Genomic DNA, 14,587 nt, shown 5'->3' on the forward strand with positions numbered 1-14,587 from the left:
CTTGAAGCATTGTCCCCAGTGTTCACGATGAAGGCGTTTGCATGAGAATCAGCGGAGTGTAGCAGCCGAGAGCTTAGCTGGTGCTGTCCCACAGAAATATGACTTAGGCCACATTGCAGTTCTCTACTAGCTGCATTAAAAAAATAAAAATTAAACAGGTGAGATTAATTTTTACAATATTTTATTTAACTCAGTAGATCCAAACTGTTTTCGTGTCAGCATATATTTAATATAAAAATCATTTATGAGACATTTTTCATTTTTAAATGCTGCATCTTTTTAAAAAAATTTTATTTTATTTATTTGTTTATTTTTTAATTGAAGTGCTGTCAGTTCTGTGTTAATTTCTAGCATACAGCACAATATCCCAGTCATGCATATAGATACACATATTTGTTTTCATATTTTTTATTATAGGCTACTACAAGATACTGAATATAGTTCCCTGTGCCATACAGAAGAAGTTTGTTTCTTGTCTATTTTATATATAATAGTTAATATCTGCAAATCTCCAGCTCGCAATTTATCCCTTCCCACCCCTTTCCTGCCCTGGTAACCGTAAGGTTGTTCACTATGTCTCTGAGTCTGTTTCTGTTTTGTAGAGGAGTTCTTAGTGTCCTTAATGCAGCATGTTTGACATCTGGGATGTGTTTTACCTTCCCAGCACATCTTAACTTGAACCAGCCTCATTTCAAGTCCTTGGTAGACACCTGTGGCTGGTGACCACCACATAGAACAGCACAGGATTAGACCATGAAACAAGACAGTGGTGGGTTCAAATCCCAGCCCTGCCACTTACTGGCTTTGTGAATTTGAGGCAGATCATTAAATTGCTTTAAGCCGTAATGTTTCCTAAACTGTAAAATAGGATTTGACTAGGGGACCTATCTCATAGGGTTTTTAAATACGGAGTTTGTTCAATCATTCATTCATCCATTATTAATTTGTCCATTAATTCATCCATTCAACCCATTCAGCGTGGAGGGGTTGTCAGGTAGGAAGCCCTCCATGCAAGCACCAGCACTCTATTTCTACTGAACACACTGCTGAGCAGGGTAGATTGGGACCAACGCCAGCTGTGCTGTGCACATGATAAATGCATGTCAAAGATGCCAGGAAGAAGCAGAATTCTCTGATATGACCTGAACATTGTGAAGACTCCGAGCTCAAAGGTGGACCATTCTGAGTGCCTGGATCCATCTAGGGACTTAACTATTTGATAGTTGTTTACTCTACAAGCGCTTCCTGTACCAAATAGTCGAGCCTGGAACTGTGGGAGGAAATAACAGTTAGAAGAGGTGACAGACAAGGTAGAGGAAGTTGGAGGTGAGCCAGGGAGGGAGCTTGAGGATGTGGGAGCCAGGGAAAGGCATGGGAGACAAAGAAGACTTGGGGGAGAGCCATGGACATAGTACAAGCTCCATGGCGAGGCAGATAGGAGACGATATGCAACATCACGACCATTGGATGGATCCGATGAGCAGGAAGGATGGAGAAGTGGCTTCCTTTCTAGGTGAAGACATTTGAGCAATGTCTTGCCCATGTAAGAGTCAAGGAGTAGGAGATGGCATTTCCAACTGAAGAAAACCGTACATGCAGAAATCAAATAGAAGAAAAGGGCCCTGGGAATTTGGGGACTGGGTAGGCTTAAAGGGTGTGGTGGGGGAAGGCAGGGCATGGTTGGGGCTGGAGGGTGAGTGGACCGTAAGGGGCTTGTAAAGGTATTAAGGGAGGTCGGATGTCTATCAAATGGCACGAGAAAGGAGTTTACCTGTTCTGTTCTGTAGGAGCAGGAAAGAGGCCCTTTGGCAGAAGTGGACCACTCTCGGAGGGGATAGCTAACGGATGCTAAAGAGAAGAAGACCCCGAACGTGCTCTGGGTTTCTGCCAGGGGTTGAAGAGCCAGAAGCACAGCTCTGTCTTCTCCTTGGAAACCAGGTTCCTGGAAACCAGCCCTGCGGCATGGACCAGTGGAGAAAGACCTTACCCACAGCCTAACTACAAGAGCGACCACAGGACCAGAGCCCTGGATGGTGGAGTTGGGGAGGAGGGCTGCACTGGGTGGTGCTCAGGAAGGGGATTAACAAGTTTCCACTAACAAATCGAGATCATTCCACTCTGGGCTCTAGGCCTTTGCATTTGCTGTTCCTAGAAGTTCAATCCCATTGTTTGCTCAGCTGCTCCTTTATCAGCAAGTAGGTCTTGTTCAAACACCACCTCTCCTGACCATACTTGCCAACACTGTCATCTTCTCCTCTCTTCCTACAGCTCCAACTTGTTACCCTGTTTTACCTTGTTTTCAGATAGCAGGTCTCACCATCTGAAATCACATTGTTCGCTTGTAATTGTCTGTTTCCTCCCCCAGAATGTAATACACTCCTGAAGGGTAGGGACTCGTCTGGCTCCCTGTTCTCCATCGTTTGGGACAGTACTTGACATCCGGCAGGTGTCCAAAATGTAGTTGTCTGAATGAATACACAGATGGATGATGGATGGGTGAGTGGATGGATGGATGGATGGATAAATGAACAGACAGACTTGGTGACTGTTTCAATGTGATTGAAACGAGGGTGAATGTGGAAGCTGCCCATAACCAGAACTGAAGATGGACCTTTTTTTGGTGTTGTCCTCCTAGTTCAGAAATGTTTCAGAGCTGGCCTTGATCCTAGTGACTGTGGAGTTTGCACGTGGTGGTGAGAGAGATAAGGAGACCAGATCCTAAAACAAAGCCTGCAGAGGGGCCTCCCGGGGGTCCTACCTGGTCTGCGTAGCTGCTTGGTTTAACTGCATCATGTTTAAACATTTTTTGGAATTAGTTGCCAGCATTTTAAAATCTCTTAAGATTTCAAATAAAGTTACATATCTATTTGCACTTAACCAAGAGATCTGAGAATATCAGGCCTGCATTTTCACAGGGTGAAAACTGGCTGGGGCTGACTTGCATTTGCTCCCATTTGATCAGGCCTTTGTCATCCAATCGCTCTAAACCCGCCCAGTTCCCTTCCTCATTTCCGTCACAAGCCTGCCCCCATCAGCCCCCTCCCATTTTTTTTTTTTTTTGAGGTGGGGTATAATTAAGTTTATTTGTTTATTTATTAATGAAGTTACTGGGGATTGAACTCAGGCCCTCACACATGCTAAGCATGTGCTCTACCACTGAGCCATACCCTCCCCCAGCCTTTAAATCTGCTTTGCTTGTTCTAATGCTCCAAATCATTATTCAAAGCATTGGTTCCCAAGTCTTTGAAATATGAGGACCCCTTTGTAAAATAATTTGCTCCCTGTAATTATTTTATAATTTCAAACTCATGTGAAATACTAATGCATGCTCACCACAGGGACTCAAGAAACAGAAAATCAATAGAAGACAGCACATGTCACCGCAGGGCCCACGGGTAGAGATGAGCACTGTTTACACTTCACGGATGTGAAGACTCCTAAAATCTTCATGGTCCTTATACCCTAGTAGTTTATAGATAGTAATTACTGTTTGGCCAAAATAAGGCAGAATTTAAAAGACATTGTATTTTCAGAAACATGGATGAAGGAATGTGTACTTTCCTCAACCCAGTGTTTGCCCACAGCCATTTGGAAGAGAGTCATCCTTCTACGTGGGCATGTATTACAGGCTCACCTTCGGGGCCCGCGTGGGTTCACACTCTCATGTTTTGGACCCATAACTTCTACTTTTAGGAAATATAGTAAAGACTGCAGAGTGTGCCAGTTTGGTATTACGGCACTGGTATCCCAATTCGATCCTGGCTGAATTACAGCAAACATACGTGATAGTGTGTTGATGAGCTTACTGGAATAAGGAAACTCGTAAGGGCCATGACAAATAAATAAGCAAGTAAGTAATAGATATATTAAACATCAGAGAGCTGAAACCAAAGCAAAGAATGGTAAATGGCAAGAGCAAATTGAGCAGGAACTCTAAGGCAGGGTTGTCCTGAGGTCAAAGACCTATACTGGCACCACCGATGAGAAACTGAACATTGGGCTCTTTGAAAAGTGAAGGAGTTGACCTGAAGCATCCACACTGAGCCTCTGAATCTCTAAGAACAGGCAAGGGAAGAAAAAAAATGTAGCAAAGTGCAAAGTCAAATGATGTAAACACATCCAATTATTTCAGTAATAATAAATTCAACAGGACTAAACCATCATCAGTTAAAAGCCAACTGTCAGATTAGATTTTTTTAAATTTAGCCATATATTAATTATAAGAAACAGATGAAACTATAAACATAGAAAGATTGTATGTAAAAAGAGGGTAAGAAATACACCAGACAAATAACGAACATCAACTAAAAATAATTTTAAGGCAAAAAAATGCAATATTAAAGATAAAGGAGGGGGAGGGTATAGCTCAAGTGGTAAAGCGCGTGCTCGGCATGCACAAGGTCCCAGGTTCAATCCCCAGTACTGCCATTAAAAACAAACAAACAAATAAATAAATAAATAGATCTAATTACCTAACCCCCTCCCCCCAAAATGAAATAAAGATAAAGAGAATCACCATGTAATGATAAGAAGCTTAGTTCATCAGTAAGATATGACAGTCATAAACTTGCATTCATTTTATGAAGCCTCAAAAATATGAAACAAAAATTGAAAATAGCCATGGGGAGAAATGGATAAATCAGGGGGGAAGGTATAGCTCAAGCGGTAGAGAATGTCCTTAGCATGTATGAGGTCCTGGGTTCAATCCCCAGTACCTCCATTAATAATAATAATAACTAAATAAATAAACCTAATTACCTCCCCCTCAAAAAGAATTTTTTAAAAAAATGGGTAAGTCTACCATGATAGTAGGAGACTTCAACACACCTTTGGTAATTATTGGTAGGTCAAACAGGCAAAAAATTAGTAAGACATAGAAGATTGGAATTGCAATCAACAACCATCACATAATGGACATAAATAGAGCTATGTCCTATTATGTTAGCTATAAACCTAACAATTAAGTGGTGCTCGTTATTCTCAAGAAATGTGGAAACTTGTGTTTTAAGACGGCTTACTATTTTTTAATAAAATGATTTCTAACTTAATTGCATTGTGGTCAGAAAACATGACTGAAATACATAGACTTTATGAAGCCACAAAACATTTGTCATTACGTTAAAAATAATCATTATCATAAAATATCATATGTCCTCTAATCACAGTGGAACCAAGAAAGTGGTATTGATAATGCAAAGAGAAACTGTAATAATCCTCTCTGTTTGGAAATTTAAAAGCACACTTCAAAATGACTCATGAATGACAAAAAAAGTAATGTAAAATTAAAAATAGGTAGAGTTGAATGATCCTGAAAATCCTACACGTCCATACTTCAGTTAAGCAGCAAGAGGGCTACTTTAAGGAGAAGTCCATAGCTTTCAATATTATATAAGAATAAAGGAGAAGCTGAAAATGTGTAAACTAAAAAGGACAGAATACCTCCAGAGAAAGTAGAAAGATGGAGGCAATAAAGATAAGAACGGAAATTAATGAAATAGAAAAAAAAAGACAGATCAGCTAGACTAAATATTGGTTCTTTGAAAAGATGAATAAAGTAGACAAACTTCTATAAGACTGATTAAAAAAAAGAAAGCACATGTACACATAGCAATATTAGGAATGAAAATAGATCAGTACTACAACAAAGATTTAAGAAAATTTTTATAAAAATCTTTTTTGCCAGTAATTTACATTCTTAAATGTAACTCCAAAATTGATTCAGAAAGGATTAAAAAGCCCAAATTTTCTTACAAACATTTAAAAAAATGAATAAAATGTTAACTATTTTCCTACAGGAAAAAGTGTCAGATCCCAGGTTTTTTTTTTTTAAATGGAAGTTTAACCAAACTTTTTCAATCTTACACAAAATTTTCCAGAGATTAAGAGAAAATACCTAACTCTTTCTATGATTACCTTGATATCAAAATCATTCAGGGACAGAATGAGAAAGGCGTATTCTAGGTCAGCCTCATTCATTCATAACAGGAATGCAAAAATTTTACCTTAAATATTGCCAAACTGAATCTGGCAATGTATTAAAAAGATGATGCAGGAGAACTGAATTGGGTTTAATCCCCCAAATGCAAAGGTGATTTAATATTGGGAAAAATTATAGATACTCACTACTTTAACAGATTGAGGTAAATACATTATCCCAATGTGTGTTGAGATAAGATTTTGGAAAATTTAACACCCACTTGTATTCAATCAGTTACACAAACACAAAAATATTTACCAAAATAGAACTGGAAAAAAGCTTCTTTGACAAGGAAGGTAAAGGTATGTACCAAAATCACCATTCTCAATGGTGGTAAATTAGAAGCTTTTCCTTAGAAATCAGAGATAAGACAAGAGTGCCTTCTGTCACCACAGTTGCCCCAGAGGTCCTAAGTAGTGCAATAAAACCAGAAAAGGGTGTAAAAGATATGATAATTGGGAAAGAAGAACTAAAACTGTCATTATTCACGGCTGATGTGGTTATTTACATAGGAAATGCAACAGGACCTACAGATTATGAAGATTAATGAGAATTCAGCAAAGTAGCTATCAAGTCAATAATAAAAAAGTGAATTGCATTTCTATATGCCAGCAGCAAGCAATTAGAAAATGTAGTTTCAAAAATGATTCCATTTATAACAGCAACAGAAAAAAGGCATAAGACATCTAAGGATAATTATTTTTTAAATGTGGAAGACATCTACAGAGAAAAGTATATAAAGAGGTCATAAATAAACGAAGAAATATTTTCAGTTCATGGCCAGGAAGACTTGATATGCTGAAGGTCTCAAGTGTCCCTAAATTGAGCCATAGGCTTAATCCAACGCCAATCAAAATCCCAACTGGATTTTTAAAGGAACGGAACAAGCTGATTCTAAGATTTATATGGAAGAACAAAGGCCCAAGAATAGCCAAGACATTCCTGAAAAAGTACGAAGTGAGGCGATTTGCCCAGAAGTTGTTGAGATTTATTATTGAGCTATGTGGATTATGGCAGTGTGTTATTGGCACAGAGAAACTGACTAGTGAAGCAGAATAAAAAACTCAGAAACAAACCCAAGCCCGTCTGGTAAGCTGATACCTGACTGCAGCAGCATTTGGGGCCACCAGCAAGAGGAAGAACTAGTCTGTAGAAGATGCCGGGGCCACTGGTATCCACAGGGGGAAAAATAAAAAATGGGTCCCTACCTCACCCTGTCATTTACAAAAACTAGATCCAGATACATATGTAAATAAGAAAGGCCCAGTTTAAAAAAAAAAAAAAAAACTTTTAAAAGATAATACAGGAGAATATTCTTATGACCTCCAGGTAAGGAAGTATTTTCTAATCAGGACTTAAGAAGGACAATCACAAGAAAAATTGATAAATAAGAATCAAAATCTGTTGTTCAAATTCACCTTCAACAAACAAACCAACTGCAAACTGGAAGGATGGCAACACTTTACCAAACAAAGGATTACCATCCGGGATGGGTGAACAATTCCGGTAATCCAATGAGAAAAAACAAACAAGCCTACAGAAACAATTTTGATATTAAAAAGGGATCTCCCATCCCCCAAGGCATAGGCAGAGTAGTACTTCTGCCTTTTGGTGGTCTCTGAGTTTTAAGCTAGGAGAAAGCTAAAAAAAAAAAAAAAAGTTTTGCAGGAGTCCTCTTCCTGGAAGAAATGGGTCCCTTCTGCTTTGAAGAAGCCTTTGAAGTGGGGGCAACAGAATCTGCTTCCCGAGAGACTGCAGGTAATAGACTTGAAGAAGAGAGTCAGGGGAGGATGGAGTGTGGCTGAGTGGCTTACGTGAGATAAGCCGAACTGTTTTGTAAATAGGAAAATAAAAATTCTTTTCTTATGCCTCCTAGAATAATTAAATTAGTGGAATTAACATATGGACAGAGTATTTTAGAAACAAAAGGTGATTTTTATCACTAGGTGGGTGGGGTCACTTCCCAGCAATGAGTTATCAACTTCTGGAGCTGGGTCGTACAGTGAGCTCAGAACCCTCAAGGGCAAAGGATGAGAAGTGGCAAATGAGCGCCGCCAGCACCATGGCAGAAGCTTTTACAAACCCCAGCAGTACAGCGTGCCAGCTGAGATGGTCAGACTGAGGGTCGTTAATGCCTAGGGCCAGCAGGGTGACCTGAGGCAGGTTGGGAACACTAAGCATCAGGTTCTTGTTCTGTAAAAATGGCGTTACAACTCCTTCCCCCGAGGATGTGAGGATATGACCTGTGTCCATTGGGTGGCCTGAAGACTGGCTCACTGAAGGCCCTCAGCCAGGTTCTGTGGACTCCTCCTCCTTGGGGAGACAGGACAACACACTGCCTGCTGCGGTGTCAGGGCTCCCCCTCACCCCCCACCCCTTCCTACTCTCCTCCATGATTTTCCCTTTTCACTCTCCATCAACATTTAACCGGCAGTCTCCCTGGATATACTGATTTCCAAATCCCAAATGGAGTTGCAAGTGAATGCATCCCAATGCACGCAGACATGAGCGCTGTTAGAGATGGAAGGGACAGCTTTGGAATTACAGGCTATGGTCATTGTAAAAATTAATATCAGCAAAGCTAACAATCACAGTAAAGAAACTTGCTGCCATTTGGCCAGCTCTGTGCCCAGGGACTGAGCTACATAAACTGCCTACTTTCTCCAGTTTCATCTTCATTTCATCCCTAGGACCCAGGCACTATTGTTAAGCCCATCTTGCAGATTTGAAAACGGAAGCTAGAGGAAAGCTGTGTCTCACCCCGGGTCATAAGGCTTGTTGGAGTAGGAATCATCCATTTTCCATACACCTGCCGGTCAGCTGAGCATAGTGGTTGTGGGGAGTGGCTGTGTGTAACTTGGCAGTGCTTGGGAACCTGACCTTGCGCGGACATCCCGGACTCAAGCCTTATCGCCTCCTAGCTTTGGAACCTTAGGCCAGTGACTGTTCTGAGACTCAGTGGTTCTCATTTGTAAAATAGGGGCAAACATCAGCTTCTGAGCACTTTTTGCAAGGATTTTGTCAGATAAAAATACCTACAGAGCTTAGCACAGTGCCTGGCACACGTTTTGTGAGGATTCAGTAAGTTAATTCATGTAAAGCAACTGGCGCGATGCCTGGCGCAGAGGAGCTGTGGTCCAACTGCCTACGATGGTTATCGCCCTTGTTGATGCCAGGACCGTCCAGATCACAGACAAGCCCCTTTGCTGAGGACCTTACACGTGCCTGGGGGTCATATGAACAGCTCAGTCGTGATCTGGGTCAGAGCCTCGGTAACACAGATCCCTGCCAATCCATGATGTCTTGTGGGGGGGAAATTAGACTTTACACAAAAATCTGAATATCTGGCTTCTCTTGGAAAGCTAGATCTGGCCGTCCTGGGCTCACATTCCTGTCGGTAACAATTAGTCCTCTCTTTACAGCTGGCATATATATGGCTTCAGTGGGGGAATGTCACCTGCCTGGTCCCTGCAGGTGTTGGAGGAACTGCCCCTGGAGCACAGGTGAGACTTGCATGGTCAGAGATGGGTAAGGAGAAGGCTTTTTTTTTTTTTAAATTCTGAGACAGCAAATATACTAAAGAGCATAAAATGTATACATCTAGTTTAAAGAAAATTAGGACCCATTTACTCCTATTCAGGCTGAGAAATTGAATTTTACCAGTATCTCAGAGCCTTGGTGCTCAGCGTGGTCCCCTGACCAGCATCAGCCTCACCTGAGGGCTAGTCTGAACGGCAGCATCTCCGGCCCCTCCCAGACCTGCGGAGCCAGGTGACTTGTGTGGATCTCAGAACTGAAGAAGGGCTGCTTTTGAGGGAGGTCCCGTGTACAGTTCTCAGTTGTGCCCACCTCCCTCCCCAAGCCTGAAGATTCTCTCCCTAACTTGTGGTGAGCTTTCCTACTGTGTAGGTATCACCCCAAGATATTGTTTAATTTTGAACCTGGCTGGGCAAGCAGGGTGATGTGCTGGCCATGGCTGGGCACTGTCTTGGGGACCCCCTCACTTCAGCTTCCCTGCCAGCAACCTGGAGGGGAAGTTGGGGCAAGGGCACCCCCGTGGGGCATCTGCAGGGGCTGCCATGTGACCCAGGTATGGGGTGGACAAGGGTCCACACTGTATTTCCTGTGCACACGTTCAGGAGTAGATCAAAGCTGAACAGCAGAGGGTGATGAGTGTCTCAGCTGGACCCGGACCCCGCCTGGGAGAGCAGGAACCCTTTCTGCTTATGGTCAGGAACAAATGGGAAGCAGGCCGGGCTCACCACACTGGCCCTTGATGGTGTGGGTCTTAGGGATGACACCCTCCATGGCCTGCTCTGGAGCCCCCCTGGGAGATCATGCATCAGGCTGAGGGGACTGCCAGCCAGGTTAGTGCAGTGAGACTCAGCTTTCCTGGTTTTCTTCTCTCCTTTCCTCCCATTGGAGTGGAAACATCTTTAAAAATCCCTTTATTGTAACTGGGTGGGATTTTTTTTTAAGCAGTGAAATTAGAAGTGTGTGTTTATGAATGAATAAAGAAGTTGTGGTATATATACAATTAAATATTACTCAGCCATAAAAAGGAATGAAATAATGCCGTTTGCAGCAACATGGATGGACCTGGAGATGACCATACTAAGTAAAACAAGTCAGAGAAAGACATCATACAATATCGCTTATATGCGGAGTCTTAAAAAATAACACAAAAGGACTTATTTGCAAAACGGAAACAGACTCATAGACATAGAATGCTTACAGTTACCAAAGATGGGGGGAAGGGATAAATTGGGAGTTTGGAATTTGCAGATACTAACTACTGTATATAAAATAGATAAACAACAAAGTCCTACTGTAAAGTACAGGGAACTGTATTCAATATCTTGTTATAACCTATAATGAAAAAGCATATATATATATAATATACACATGTAACTAAATCACTGTGCTGTACATCAGAAACTAACACAGCATTGTAAATCACCTCAACTCAATTAAAAAAAAAAGAAGTGTGTATTCTGCTAGCCTTCTTAACCCAGAGCTCCTTGGCCAGATCTTTGAACAATAAAGCAGGTTTGGAAGGGCCCTGAGGAAGTGAGCTAGAGTGAAGGACGGGAAGGATGGTGTATGGTCCCCCAGGGCTACCGTAACAAAGTACTGCAAACTGGGTGGCTTAGAACTATAGGAATGTATTTTCTGGAGGCTGGAAGTCTGAAATCAAGGTGTCGAGGGGCCCTGCTCCCTCTGTGGGCTCTGGGACCCTGCCTCCTCCTGGCCTCCGGTGGCTGCCAGCAGGCCTTGGTGGTCCTGGGTTTGTAGCTGCATCACTCCATCCTCTGCCTCTGTCGTCATAAGGCCTTCCTGTGTCTCTGTGTGTCCTCTCTTCTTCTTGTAAGGAACTAGTCATTGGATTTAAGGCCCATCCTACTCCAGTATGGCCTCATCTTCACGAATTACGTCTCCAAGGCCTTATTTCCAAATAAGGTCGCATTCTGAGATTCTGGTTCTGAATTCTGGGACAACTGTTAAAGCCACTAGAGAGAGTGTGGCTGGAACTCAGCGGGCGGCAGGGAACACCGGGAAGCAGCGGAGGGCTCTGACCCCACGCCTGATGATTTGGACTTTCGTCTCTGCCCACGGAGGGTTGTAAGTGTGACGGCAATCCCAGCCCTCCTCCGCATCTCTGCGATTCTCTTTGCCTGTGATGAACAACCCATCCTTCCGCCCCTCTGCGGAACCGCTACTGGCCAGTCCTGAGGCGTTCATTGCGCAGCCCCCTACCCCTGCTCGGCCCCCCAGGCCCTGAGCTCTCCTGGGCTCCCTTGGCTCATGGCTTATCATGACCTGTGGGTGCATCCATCTCCCTCCTTGGGTGGGAGCTCTTGGGGTCAGGGCCCATCACTCATTCATCTCTGTATCCTCTGCTCCCAGCAAGGCTGGGGACAGCATGGATGGGGACAAAGGGGTGGGAAGCTGGAGATGGGTCTCAGCTCCAGTGCTGGTCCATCAGGGCTCTTTCCCAAAGAGGTATTTGCTTTTCTGCATTCATAGAAGTGTAGATTTTCCGTATCAGAGATTATTTTCAATATCTTTTCAAAATAAAACTTCCTTCTAAGTACGCTGTCCCCCAGCTTCCGAAGAGGGGCTGTTCACCTCTGGAGCCTGGGTGCCCCTGTGAATCAGGAGCCCAAATCCCCACTGGCCTCGCCTTCTGCCAGTAGCTCCCCCGCTGCCCGATGCTGAGACCCCTCGGCTGGCCGCCCTCCTTTGACGACAGGCCTCGTGTTTTCAAGACAAGGCTCGGTCATAAACTCAACTGTCCACAGCCATTTAGGCCCAGGCATGGTTAATGCCAAAACTGGCCTCCAAATTGACAGTTAATGAGGGAAAATGGCGAGGGGGCTTGTTAACAGACGCAGGCTCAAGGTAATAAACAGGCCATTAAAGCCAGGTAGTAAACAGCTTGCCAAGGACCATTTATGAATTTATTTTTTTGAAGAGGGGAAAAAAATAACCAACAAGGCTTGTCTCCTTTGGCGACTGGGTCCGACTGGCAGTAGGAAGAACTGAGAGATTCCTCGGAGGTCAGAGCCAGAGGGGACGTGGAGAGGCCGTCCCAGGAGGTCCCTTGGGTGGGGATGAGCAGGTGTGCGGGCGGGGCCCAGGGACCTGGGCAGTGAGCTAGCTGTGGGCTCCCATGAACAAGGCTTTGGTCCCAGCTGTTCCGCATACCCTTGGAGGCCCAGTGTGGTGTCAGGAACCCGAGCTGTGCCCTCTGTCTGACACTGGCACCTGAGAGAAGTCACCCGATTTTTCAGACCTCTGTTTTCCCACTGCAAAGAAGAGGAGGGGTGCCACTGTTTTTTTCAAGGCCTTGTACTGAGTTAAATAGTGCCCCCCACCCCACCCCTGCCCCAGATTCATGTCCTTTCTAGAGCCTCAGAATGCCACTTTTTTGGAGATAAGGGTGTTGCAGATGTAACTGTCTGAGCTCATACTGGAGTAGGTGGGCCTTAATCTGATATGACTGGTGTCCTTAAGAGAAGAGACACAGACACACACAGGGGAGAAGGCCACGTGGTGACAGAGGCAGAGATTGGAGTGATATGTCTATAAGCCAAGAAAGCCAAGGACGGCTGGCCACCACTGGAAGCCAGGAAAACAATGAAGGGTCCTCCCCGAGAGTCCTCAGAGGGAGTGTGGCCCTGAAACACCTCAATTTCAGACCCCCAGCCTCCACCACTGTGAGACAATAAATCCCTGTGGTTTTAAGGCATCACTTGTGATAGTCTGATAAGGCAGCCCTGGGAAACGAGGCCTCCAGCTCTACAATCCTCTCCGTGGGATACTCCACCCCAAATCGTCACCAGATGAAAGTGTATTTCTGCAGGACAGACGCAGAGCATTTGCATACACCTGTGGTTCTCGCCCAGGGGTGATTTGGGCCTCAGGGGACATTTGCAACATCTGGGGACACAACGGGGAGATGGTGCAGTGTGCTCCTGAAATCTGGTGGGTAGAGGCCAGAGAAGCTGCTAAACAACTTCCAAAGAATTACCCAGGCCGAAGGGCTAGTGGTGTCTGAACTGAGAGCCCCAGCATAGGTGACTATTGACTCAGAGCCCTGTGAAAAGGAAAACTGAGGCATGTTAACATTTTTTTTTCAAGAGTTTATTTGAGCATACATCAATTTGAGTCAGGCAGCCTGAAGCCCAAGATGGTAGGGAGCGCTCTACTGAAAGAGCTAAGGCAAGGTTTTTATAGAGAAGACAGGGAAGGAAAGCAAAGCAGTGATTTGATTGGTTAGAGCTGAAGAGCTTGCCTGGCTTGGGAGAGCCTCATTGGCTGTTTGTAATTGGCTGTCCTTCAGTTTCATTTTTTCAGGTTCTAGTTCACTGACCTGGCTTGGGTTGGGTTTGATTACAGACTACAGAGGTGTGAGAGTCTCCCCATCTAATAGGCTCTGGTTTCACTACTGTAACAGCCCCAATCTGGCCCCAGTGCTTTGTCAGAACCAACCCAGGAGAGCTGCCCGTGTCCGGTGCAGACAACCAGAGGTACCAGCGCTATGGAATTATTCAACACAGTGATAGCAAATGGTCTAATTGTTCTAAACAACCTTCCAGTTAATACAACCCCCCGCCACCAACACACATATATGTCTTACTGAGATCAATAATAGGGTTTCCAAAATTTGCATTTATGTCAACCCACAGGTCAGCAGGAGTGGGCACGAATCCGCCTGAAGACCACCACATCAGGGTTCACTCAGGAGAAAGACCCCAAGATTGAATAGCTCAGAGACACTGCAGGGATGGGATTGTCTCCTCTTCTCCTGACACTGTAAGGTGAGTTCCTGGCCAGAGGCTCCGGGTGCCTCACCAGGTCCTAATTCACAGTGATGCATCCATACCCACAAGGCAACGGATGGCCCATCTCTGAGACCACTAAAGGTACCCAAAAGAACATATCGGGTAGGGGAGGGTGTGCACTAACTGGAAATGTTAATTTAGGTAGATTAGATCATTATATATTGTGGAGCTGAATGATTCTGTAATGGATGTAACTCGGTTGAGAAGGTCACTGTTGGCCAGTTTCTACAGTCTTGCATCAAAGCACGTGGCTTGGGCATTG

The 14,587-nt window shown here is 44.0% G+C and overlaps 1 long non-coding RNA gene across 2 annotated transcripts in view; it reads left to right on the forward strand.

The window, feature by feature from the left end:
- LOC116664395 overlaps positions 1-14,587 on the forward strand; it is a 50,823-nt gene that overhangs the window by 21,273 nt on the left and 14,963 nt on the right. For both annotated transcript variants that reach the window (XR_004320911.1, XR_004320912.1), the window contains 3 exons: positions 1,788-2,033; positions 9,400-9,480; positions 14,170-14,301. This is a non-coding gene — a long non-coding RNA (uncharacterized LOC116664395). The remainder of the gene's footprint in view (positions 1-1,787; positions 2,034-9,399; positions 9,481-14,169; positions 14,302-14,587) is intronic.

The sequence above is a fragment of the Camelus ferus genome, chromosome 6 (genome assembly GCF_009834535.1).
Source record: "Camelus ferus isolate YT-003-E chromosome 6, BCGSAC_Cfer_1.0, whole genome shotgun sequence".
NCBI lineage: Eukaryota > Metazoa > Chordata > Mammalia > Artiodactyla > Camelidae > Camelus > Camelus ferus.